Source organism: Oryx dammah, unplaced genomic scaffold, assembly GCF_014754425.2.
Source record: "Oryx dammah isolate SB20612 unplaced genomic scaffold, SCBI_Odam_1.1 HiC_scaffold_25, whole genome shotgun sequence".
NCBI lineage: Eukaryota > Metazoa > Chordata > Mammalia > Artiodactyla > Bovidae > Oryx > Oryx dammah.
Genome location: NW_024070209.1, coordinates 102,746,405 through 102,756,657, shown reverse-complemented (window position 1 = coordinate 102,756,657; position 10,253 = coordinate 102,746,405). Strand labels below are relative to the sequence as shown.

Below are 10,253 nucleotides of genomic sequence, written 5' to 3'. Positions count from 1 at the left end.
GTCACCATCTGCAGCGATTTTGGAGCCCCCCAAAAAATAAAGTCTGACACTGTTTCCACTGTTTCCCCATCTATTTGCCATGAAGTGATGGGACCAGATGCCATGATCTTAGTTTTCTGAATGTTGAGCTTTAAGCCAACTTTTTCACTCTCTTCTTTCACTTTCATCAAGAGGCTCTTTAGTTCTTCTTCACCTTCTGCCGTAAGGGTGGTGTCATCTGCATATCTGAGGTTATTGATATTTCTCCCGGCAGTCTTGATTCCAGCTTGTGCTTCATCCAGCCCAGCATTTCTCATGATGTACTCTGCATATATAGGATTGCTGTAAAATTATAAAATATTTGGAGATCAATATGGTATTCCAAATTCACATTAAGAAAGATTTAAAATGCTACTCAAGGACATAAAGCAATATTTAAACATATGGAAAAACCTAACTTAAAATCTAAAGACAATACCATAAAGAAATCAATGCTCCTTAACAAATCCATAAATATATTGATGTTTCACTTTCTGAAAAGCTAAATAAGACACATTTTTCAATTAAATAACCTAATTCTAAGTTTCATGTAGAAAACTAAACAAGCAGAAACAGCCAGGAAAATTCTGAAGAAGTATATTTCAGTAAGAATTAGGTTTGGTTGCCATAACAGAAACCCATACTCAGAGGCTTATTCTGATGAGTGTTTCTTTCTCTCTATGATAACAGGAGCCCTTAGTGGGGCAGGCAACACTGGGCTGCCTAGCTGTGGCGGCGCCATGGTATTCAAGACGCAGGATCCTTCCATCTCTCTACCTTTGTTGTCTAGTGGTGCAAGATGGCTGCTGGAGTCCAGTCATCACCTCAGATTCCAGGCAGCTGGGAGGAGAAAGGAAGGAGTATTCCTTTACAGAGAAAGTCCTTGGAAGCACCAAACCTCACTTCTACTTTCCCCTCTAGAACCCCTGTCTCCCCCCGGTCTAGACCCTAATGCTGTGGCCACACTGTGGGACGTGCATGTTCTCAGCGCTTTGCTGCCTCAAATAGAACCAGGTTACGAAGGAGGAAAGGTGAAGGCTACGGCTCCTGCCGGTGTAAAAAGAGGAAACTAGTCCCCACAAGCGTCACAACCATTAAAAGCTAGAATAGTTAAAACAGTGGGATGCTAGCGCAAGAATAAACAAGTGGATGAACGGGACACAATAGAACCTCAAACAGTTTCAAACACGAAAGAGAATTTAGCACGTGACAAACACAGAATTTCAAATCAGTGAGAAAAGATGGCTCATTCAAGACCCACCCACACCTGGGAAGCCATCTGGAAAGAATAAAGAGAGTAAGCTTGGAGCTATATGTCACACCTCGTACCAAAATAAATTCCCAACGAGTCAGAGATTTCGAAGGTGAAAACTGAAACCACAAAGTCTTAACAATAAATAGTAGAAATTTCTTTATCAACTTGAGATGAGAACTCCCTAAGCAGGGTACAAAATACAAAAACACCCAAATACACACAAAGAACTCTTTTGATCATTTCGAATACACGAAATAAAAAAAAAAATACTTGAAATAAAATTTCTGCATAGCAAAAGTCACACAAAGCAACTTGGGGAAAATATTTGCAAATTGTGTCAAACAAAGAGCTCGTTTCTATCATATGTAAAGAACTCCAACAAATCAATAACAGGGTTACAATGCAGTAGGGGATAAAATGAAAAAGCAAAGGGTAAGAACAGGAGTCTCAATACCCTTCCTTTTTCATGAAAGGAAAAAGCAAATGGCTCCCGAAGAGATGAAAGACACTCAGCCTCGCTCTTGGTGAGAGAAACGCGAATGACGGCTGCACTGATGGCATGTGTGCCTCCCAGGCTGGCAGAGACTCCGATTACACACTGTTGGCATTTCTGTAAGAGTACAGGGACTCGCACATATTACTGTAGATTATTGGAAATGGTTACAGCCTCAGCAGGCAGGCGTTTGGCAAAATGCCTCAGAATTACAAACTCACATCCTGCGACCCAGTGGTCCCACCTCTAGGAGGGCATCTTGCCCACAGTCACCTTGGGTACCAGGTCATGGCAGCATGGTTCCTGAGCCAGCCAGAAACAGCCCTTAAATGCCCATTAGTGGGATGTATTCATGTAGACCACATGGGAAAAAGCACAGAGTAAGGAAGAAGGCCTCCAGCTGTAACAAAAGGCCGTGTCTGCAGGCTGTATGTGATAAAAAGGAGGCCCAGCGGTGTGTGGACTGGGTTTCCGACTGTGTCAGGGAACAGAGGGGGCTGGCAGAGACGGGTGCGCTAGACGTGCCTGCAGAACCTGGTCTGGGGAAGGCCCCACAGACACGGCACCTGCCGGCTCTCAAGACCGGCTGCGTGAGAGCCGGGGCGTGTGCGGAAAGTTTTCCTCGGCGCAGTCTTTGGATCCTTGTTGGTTTCAGGACCAGGCGAATGCGAGTGAAGGAGGGGCTGCGGTGCTGCCAAAGCCTGGCCCCCTGTTTCGGATCTGGGTTGGGACTCGGGGGGGTGTGGGGCGAGCTGTGGAAGGTTGGAGAGGTCACTTATTCATTCGTTTAACAGGCTGCTGACTGCAGAACTCAGTCCTGACCAAGCAGGCTCTCCCCTCTGGACTCAGACCTCAACAGCGGTGACACGGCGCGGTTGCAGCGGGGAGCAGGGGGCACTGACAATCCCTGGGGCCCAGGGCCACGCTGTGGACAGTCAGACCCTGAGGAGGGGGGCCTACCAGGCTGGGATTCCAAACAGAGGAAAGAGAATGCGTAAGGCCCAGGCGGGAGGCCCAGTGAGCTGCCCTTTGCACCCCAGAAAGTCTCTGTGGAGGGGCTGGAGGGTTGGCCCACAGAAGGGGGAGGGCCGGGGTGGAGGACCCCCTCCCTGCGGGCTGCGGAGGGGGCAGCTCCCAAGACTGCTTTCTGGGGACGCCTGGCCCGGGTTCATCAGCATCTCATTTGCATGGCCATTCATCCTCTGGGGCATTCCCAGCCACCCCAGAAGCCCCTTCCTGCCCTGGAGAAGGGGACCAGGCCGGGGTCCCCCCACCAGTGCCCCCAACACTGCCCCTCTCCAGAGGGAAGGACAATAGGGTGGGGAGGAGCGGAGGCGAGGTCTGGCCGGGCAGCCAGGCTGGCGGGAACCATTGTGTGTGGAGCCCCGAGTGTTTGCATAGCAAGTGCCTTGGCTGCTGAATGGGGCGCAGGCATCCCAGGAATGCTGCTTGAGCTCCGAGGGCCCAGGGTCTCCAGCTCTTGGCCAGCCAGGCACATCCTCGCCCAGCTTCCGAGTCCTTCTGTCACTCACACCTGGCAGGCACAGGGTGGACAAGGATGAGAGTGGCCAGGTTTCGGCACCCGTGGGAGTGACCCGGGCTCACCAAGCACAGTGGCTCAGCTTGCGTACTGCACACCACCAGTGCACCCCATTCACCTGGGCGGCCCCAGCTGCCAGCAACCCTGCAGTCTCCCTGTTGACCTCAGTGATCTCAGCAGTAAAAGGGGACAGGCCATCCCTGCCCTGAGAGGGCATCGGTTCTCAGCCCAAGGTGGGAAGGGGAGGTGTGGCAGGAGCAGGGGCGGGCAGAGGAAGGAAATCCGCTAAGTCTGTGCGATGGGAGAGGCCCCTGTCCGATAGGCTGTGGCCCACGCGGGAACGTGAGGGGCTGCTGTGGGCCATGTGGGGTCATGGATGCCTTGATGGGATCCCCCCCTGCAGATGTGGAGTGACGGCTGGTAGTTCAGAAGCAGGCCCTCCCCACTGTCTGGGAAGTGGGAGAGGTGGTTAGGGATGGGGTCTGCCTCCCAAGGAGCGGGAGGTGAGTGGGTTGGTACCCATCAGAGAGGACGCCGAGTCAGCACCCAGAACGCACGGCCAGTCTGATCGGCACTATTCCCAGAGGCAGGTCTGGGGTTTGTGCTTTCTTGGGGGGGGTGTACCTGGGGGAGAGAGCAAGGGCAGAAGTTAAGAGGTGGGAACAGACCTGGGGTGTGGCCAGGTGTAAGGAGGAGGGCTGTCGGAGACGTTGGTGATTGGGGAGGTTGGCACGGAGCGGGTGGGTCACCGGGGACGGGTGCAAATGAGGCCAAGGGGCAGCCAGGAGGCCCTGGGTGCGGCGGTCTGTTCCCTGTCTGCCCCAGCCCAGGGACGTGCTGTCCTGGGAGCAGGGGGTCAGTGGAAGCCGTGGACAGCCTGGGCGTGGCAGGGCCCTGACCAGCCCTGAGCTGGCATCCACAGCCCGGTAAGGGGACACTGACAGTCAGCAGGCCGGCTGGGGCCAGGCTCCCTGGGAGGCCCAACCTTGCAGGAGGGTAGCCCCCTCTGTCCCCTGCCACCCACTGGAGCCCCTGGGAACTAGACAGGGTGGGTCAAATGCTCTCACCTGCTCTGAGGGGATTCAGCCCCACTCTGCCCCACATCTGCTGTGTGGTTTACGGCCAATGGCTTCCTGTTCCTAGCCTCAGGAGCCCATCCATCAAATGGGGATGGCCCCTGACCTCACCAGCCAGGGCTGAGTGAGAACTCTGACAGGCTCCATGGAGCTGGCCGAGGGGATTCCTGTCGGCATTGGAACAATCCAGGAGAGCTCCCTGGTGGAGGCAGCAATGGGAGGGGGAACATGACCAGAGGCAGGTGGGCTGAGGTCCCCGTGCTGGGAGGGCCATGTTCCCAAAGTGGGGATAAAGAACAGGCTCTGGGAGTGGCAGGGGCTTGCCAGGGACGCAGAGGGAGGGAGGAAGGGAGCACTGGGCAGGGTGGGCTCAGGAGCCTCTAGGGGAGGACAGCGGACGAGGCACCATGAGGCCAGGAATGGAGACGGGGGCCCCGACCGCCAGGCCTGTAGGTCTGGGCATTCGCAGGGCATCTTGTGGCGTGGGCCAAACCTGGGGGTCGGGGCTGGAAGGCTGGGCCGACAGCTTGAAGCAGGGGTCTTGTCCACCTGCAAACCCAGGAAGCGGCATCAGAAGAGCCTCAAGGGGTTGTAAGGAGCTGAGCTGGCTCCCAGCCTTGGGTCTTCCCAGGCCTCCAGTGAGGGGCCGGGGCACCTGGGTTCAGGGCAGAGAGAGGGCATCTCACTCTCCCACCCTGGGCAGCCGTGCTGGGGGCCTGTCCCCCCATCTCAGGGTCCAAGTGCTGGACGGGCCTGCCAGCCAGCAGGTCCAGCTCACCTCTGGTCCCTGGCGCAGGGCCCTGGCTCTGGCTGAAGGGGAGGCCTGGCTTGGGGTGAGGGGGGGAAGGGCTGGGAAGGGCAGGGCCTTCCTTACCTGGGGGCACAGTGCCAGCCCTTGCCCCGGGACTGGCTTCGTGCCAGTAGGGGTCAGCTACTTGCAGGGAGCACCCCTACCTGTCCGCGCTTCGGGCTTCTGCACTGGTGCTGAGACTCACATAGCACAAAAGTGCGTGTCTGATCACTCAGTCCTGTCCAGCTGCTTGCGACCCCATAGACTACAGCCCGCCAGCTCCTCTGTCCGTGGGATTCCCCAGGCGAGAGTACCGGAGTGGGTAGCCATTCCCTTCTCCAGGGCATCTTCCTGATCCAAGGGTCGAACCTGGGTCTTCTGCACTGCAGGCAGATTCTTTACCGTCTGAGCCACACGGGGCTTCCTGACGCACACGTAAACTGAACCATTCAGTGGCATTCACCATGATCTAGTCCCAGAGCCTCCTTGTCGCCCCCGGAGGAGACCCCGCCCCACGGGCATCGCTCGTACCCTGCGCCCGCCCCGTCCTGGCAGAGTCACTCTACCTGCAGGATTTACCGCCTGCAGGCTCTTCACACCAATGGGAGCCTGTGGCACCTGCCTCCCTGTCTCACCTTCTTCGCTGAGCACATGGCCCTGAGGACGCGCCAGGACCCCAGTCCCTTCCTTTCTTCTTTCCTTCATTCATGCATGCCAAGGGCAGCACTCAGCCCCACGAGGCCCCCAGAGGCCACGTGGCAGCTGCCCCTGTCATCTCGAAGCCCACGAGGAAGGCAGCGCTACCCCGATTTCCCAGTGAGAAGGTGAGGCAGGGGGAAGGCTAGGTGGGCTGGCATCCCTCCCAGAGACCAGGCCCTGGGCTGTGCTTTTAGGGAGGGGCACAAAGAGGGCTGGGGCTTGGCACGAGGGCTGAGGGCAAAGGCCAGGAGGGGTTGGGTGGAAAGTCTGAAGTCAGACAGGGGCTTCCCCACTCGGTCCTGGGCTGGCTCCCCATCTGGGGTGTGGAGGGGATGAATGAGCAGCAGGCACCCACAGGGAGCCAGCCTGGGCCCGTCCCGGTCCTGGCTCCTGGCAGAGAAGAGCAACGCCCCCTCTTAGCCTGGAAGCGATCCACATCTCGTGCGAGCCTTGAGACGCTTGATGGTGAGAAGGCTGCCTTGCGGGTAGCGGGGTGCCGCTCACCATCCGCGTGGCCTTTCCGAGCCTGCTCACCTCCCTGTTGGGCTCCTGGGTCACTCTGAAATTAGGTCTTAAGCAGAAAGAGTGGGGAGTGCTCTGGGGAAATGTGTGTAGGCCAGTACCAGCCCGATGGCGGCAGGCCGTGGGAGGCTTCCCCCCACACCTCTGTGTGGCCCCGGGGGTCCTGGGGAGCCTGGTGAAGGCTCAGACCCTCTCCCCAGGAAAATCGGAAGCTCGAAATCCTGCATCAGACTCCAGGGTATTCTGGGAACCGTGGAGAAACGTTGCGGCCGCTGCTGGGGTCATCAGATCCCATCCTGCCTTGACTCTCTCCCCCAACGTGACTCAGGTTCCCCACTTTTGCACAGCCTTCCTCACCAGATGGTCAGATAACCCATTAGAGAAAGAAACAGTGGTGCCCGCTGGGATGAACGTGGGCTACCACCATCCATGGGCTCCCTGGCCAGAGTCCCAACCCAACCCTGGTTGCCTGAGGCCCTGCCGCTGAGGCTACTACGCCTGCCACCTGTAGGAGGAAGACCCGGCTGCAGAAACCTGGACACGAGAAGGTTAGGAGGAGAGTGGCCGCAGCTGGCTGCTCTCCTGGGCCTGCTGCCTGACATGTGGGCCGCAGGTTCCTCTGCTCCCTGGGACCCACTAGCCATCAAGGGTCAGGTCCTTGTTGCCCCCGCCCTCCCATGAGGAGGCCTGTGTCTCACCCCAGGGTCAGCATGTGGCTTGGGTGGGGTGGGACCGTTCCCCGGTCGGACACCTGACCACTTACCCAACCTCCTCCATTTGCCCGCTCTGTGCCCTGTGTCTGGCTGGGCTCCCGGCCCGCCACGCACTGCCAACACCCGGGCCTGGAGCTCACGCTCTCCCAGACGTCCGGGGGACCCAGGCCCTTCCCCACGCCCCCAGCCCAGGCCCTTCAGGGGCAGGGACACTGACTGCAGTCCGTGTTCTCTTTAGGACCCCAGTAGGCTCCAGGAGCGGGAGCAGGGGCGGCCGGTAGAGGGTTCGATGGTGTCGGCCCCCAGCCAGTCTCCCTGGGAGAAGACCCCTCACTCCATTCATCCTAGTGGCCTGGGTCTCAGAGACCACCCCCAACCCCCACCGAGTGCCAGGTCCCAGCTGTGAGAACAGGCCTCACACCAGGGGCGCCCATCCTCCGGACTCGCCCCCAGGGAGCCTCCCGCCCTGCAGCTGCTGAGCTGGAGACAGAGCCTGCAGTCCCAGCCCCTGGGGGTCCCGGGGTGGGGGGTGGGTCTCTAAGTCCAGGGTTTTGTGAGAAGGTCCCCCCTGCCCCCTGCATGGGCCACAAAGCAGAGCAGAGCATGGCAAGAGCCCAAACCACGGCTTCCTACCACCTGGAACCAGGGCGGATGCCGGGGCCCCCGGAACTCCGGGTGCTCGAGGCTTCGTCCCCGCGGCGGAGACTCCGTCTGCCACTGCCGCCTCCTCCCATCGCGTAGGAACCGTTTCCCACGTTGTTGGAACTTTCCACAGGCCTGACTTCTAACAACTGCACATCATTCAATTAGACAGACGCGGATGGTTTCTCAGCCGGCCTCCACGCACATCTGGGCCGCTTCCGGGTTCTACCGCTTGTAAATAACACAGCCAGAGGAGTCTCCTGCGGCCGGTTCTCTGGGTTTCGCATTATTTCTTCAGGTTAAATTCCCAGAAGCAGAATCACTGGGTCAAAAATATGAACACTTTATGCTTGTTGCTACACACAGACGTCAGAACAAATCTGGGACCCTGTCTGGCACGGAGACTGGACTCCGTGCTGAACCGGCCCCTGGGGCCAGGCTGCCCATGAACCGGCCGCTCCCCGGCACATCCCCGGGGGCCGAGATGAGGGCCTGGGCTTCATCTGGGGCGTCGGGCAGGCACCAACCTCGGCCCATTCTGTGGGCTTCCTGAAATTCCCATGAGGGACCCTGGTGGCCTCCGAGCTGACTCGGCAGCTGGAGACGGGGACGGGGGTGTAGACACCAAGAAGTCATCACTTCCTGCCCGTTTCAAACATTCTGTGAAGCCCTATGACCCAGCCCTTTCCCTTCCCGCTGGGCCTCCAGCCCCCTGGATTTTCCTGTTTACTGCACCCCAGAGGCTGGCCTTGACCTGGCTTCTCTCCTCTAGGGCTGCTTCCCGAAAGGACTGTCCGATTCCATTTTCGGCCAAGGCCTGCAGGTCCAGGGCAGACGGGCTGGCCCGAGGGTTGACACCCCACAGCTGGGACTGACGCCAGCCCATGCTGTCCCCAACCCATGCAGCCAAGCAGGGCCCTGCTGTGGGCTTGGGGCCCCAGAGCTGTGGCGGTCTGTCTGGCTGCCCATGGCCTCCGAGGCTGCGACCCTGGAAGGTCAAAACCGAGCTCTGGGGTCACACAGCGCTCAGCTTGGTGCGTACAGGGAGGGTTAGGGTTAACCCTAACCCAGTGTGACTGCAACCTAGGAGCTCAGTGCCTCAGCGAGGTGACCCCCCATCTTTCTACTGAGGAAGAGCCCAGCCTGAGGGACAGTGCTGGAGGGCAGTGATGTCGCAGTGTCGTGGGGAAGCGTTCTGTGCAAGAGTGCAGACAAACTGTGATGTGGCAGCCTTGCTTTGTGTGGGTCACACGCCCAGCAGACCTGTGGGCTGAGCCTCCCAAGGCACGCCCTGCAGCGCTGGGCAGGCAGGTGGCATTTTTCACCCTGTGTTAGCTTTCTAATCCTTGCCCCATCCCATGGGGTGAATAGGGTAGGAAGAAATATTCCCATTTTCCAGAGGTAAGAGGTGAGGTGACTGTTCGTGGTCACAAAGCTGGTAAGAAGAGTCAGGATGAGGCCTTGAAGCCAGGCCTTCTCCTCTCAGGTTGGGGAGGGGATGGACCCTGGGGTGGCGCCAGGCCAGGCTGCAAAAGAGCCCCTGTGGACAGCAGGCTGAAGACCCCGGTGACTGGCACCCTTCCTGTGGACAGGGGGCTGTAGACCCCGGGGCCAGGCACCCTTCCTGCGGACAGGGGGCTGAAGACCTTGGTGCCAGGCGAGGCTTCTGCCCCAGAGCCGGGCACCCTCCCAGGCCAGGCCCAGAAGGGGCCCCACCTCCATGGTCTGGCATCAGCCATGCCACCTCCTGCTACGACCTGCGTCTTCCCCTCTTTGGCACCACATCTAGCCTCTGGCCACCCTTCTGCCCCTGTCCCCCGCATGTCTCACTGCAGCTCTCTCTGGGCCAGGTTGTTGGCCCTGCTTTACAGACGGGAAGGTCATTGCGGGAGAGCTGGACCCGCTTGAGGAAGAGTGAGGACCCGCAGAGCTGGGGGCAGTGCAGCTCCGGGGCTCCCACCCGGACACCAGGCCCTCACGGTCTCAGGACAGCTCAAGACGCGCCCAGTGAGGGCCAGGCTGACCTGGCTGGTTCCTGGGGGCACACACTGAGGCCCAGCGCCTGCCAGGGCGATGGGCACATCTCCTAAGAGTCAGCACAACCTAGGGCCTCTCTGTGGGGCCTCCAATTCCCGCTGTGAGGCTCCCCTGAGCACCTAGGTGCGGAAACACCTGCTCGCCCCGGGACGGAGGCAGCCGGCACGGCTCCGCATGCTGGAAAACGCAGGGCTTAGGCGCTTCCTGAGTGGAGCAGCACCTCCATCTCGCCCAGCCGTCCGGCTGGGGCAGAGGAAGGAAGTGGGCACGGGGCGGCTGGAGGGAGGGTGGCCCCCTGGGCCCGGGTGGGAAGGGGGCTCCAGCACCAGGAGGTCGTGGTGCAGCCCTGGCCGGCCGGGCAACCTGGGAAGGAGGTGGGTGGATGCAGTGTCTGCTGTGGACGGGCATCGCGCCAGGAGGCCTGCTCCGAGCCCTGAGGCCACTGCACACGGGCTTCTCAGGCTGGCT

General features: G+C 59.2%; 1 long non-coding RNA gene across 1 annotated transcript; it reads right to left on the bottom strand.

Moving 5' to 3' along the window:
• Window positions 1–283: 283 nt before the first annotated feature.
• On the bottom strand, window positions 284–5,101 carry LOC120852155. Its single transcript, XR_005718493.1, has 3 exons — window positions 4,489–5,101; window positions 3,826–3,930; window positions 284–321 (listed from the first exon to the last, which is right to left on the bottom strand). It is a non-coding gene; the product is annotated as an uncharacterized LOC120852155 (long non-coding RNA).
• Window positions 5,102–10,253: the final 5,152 nt, after the last annotated feature.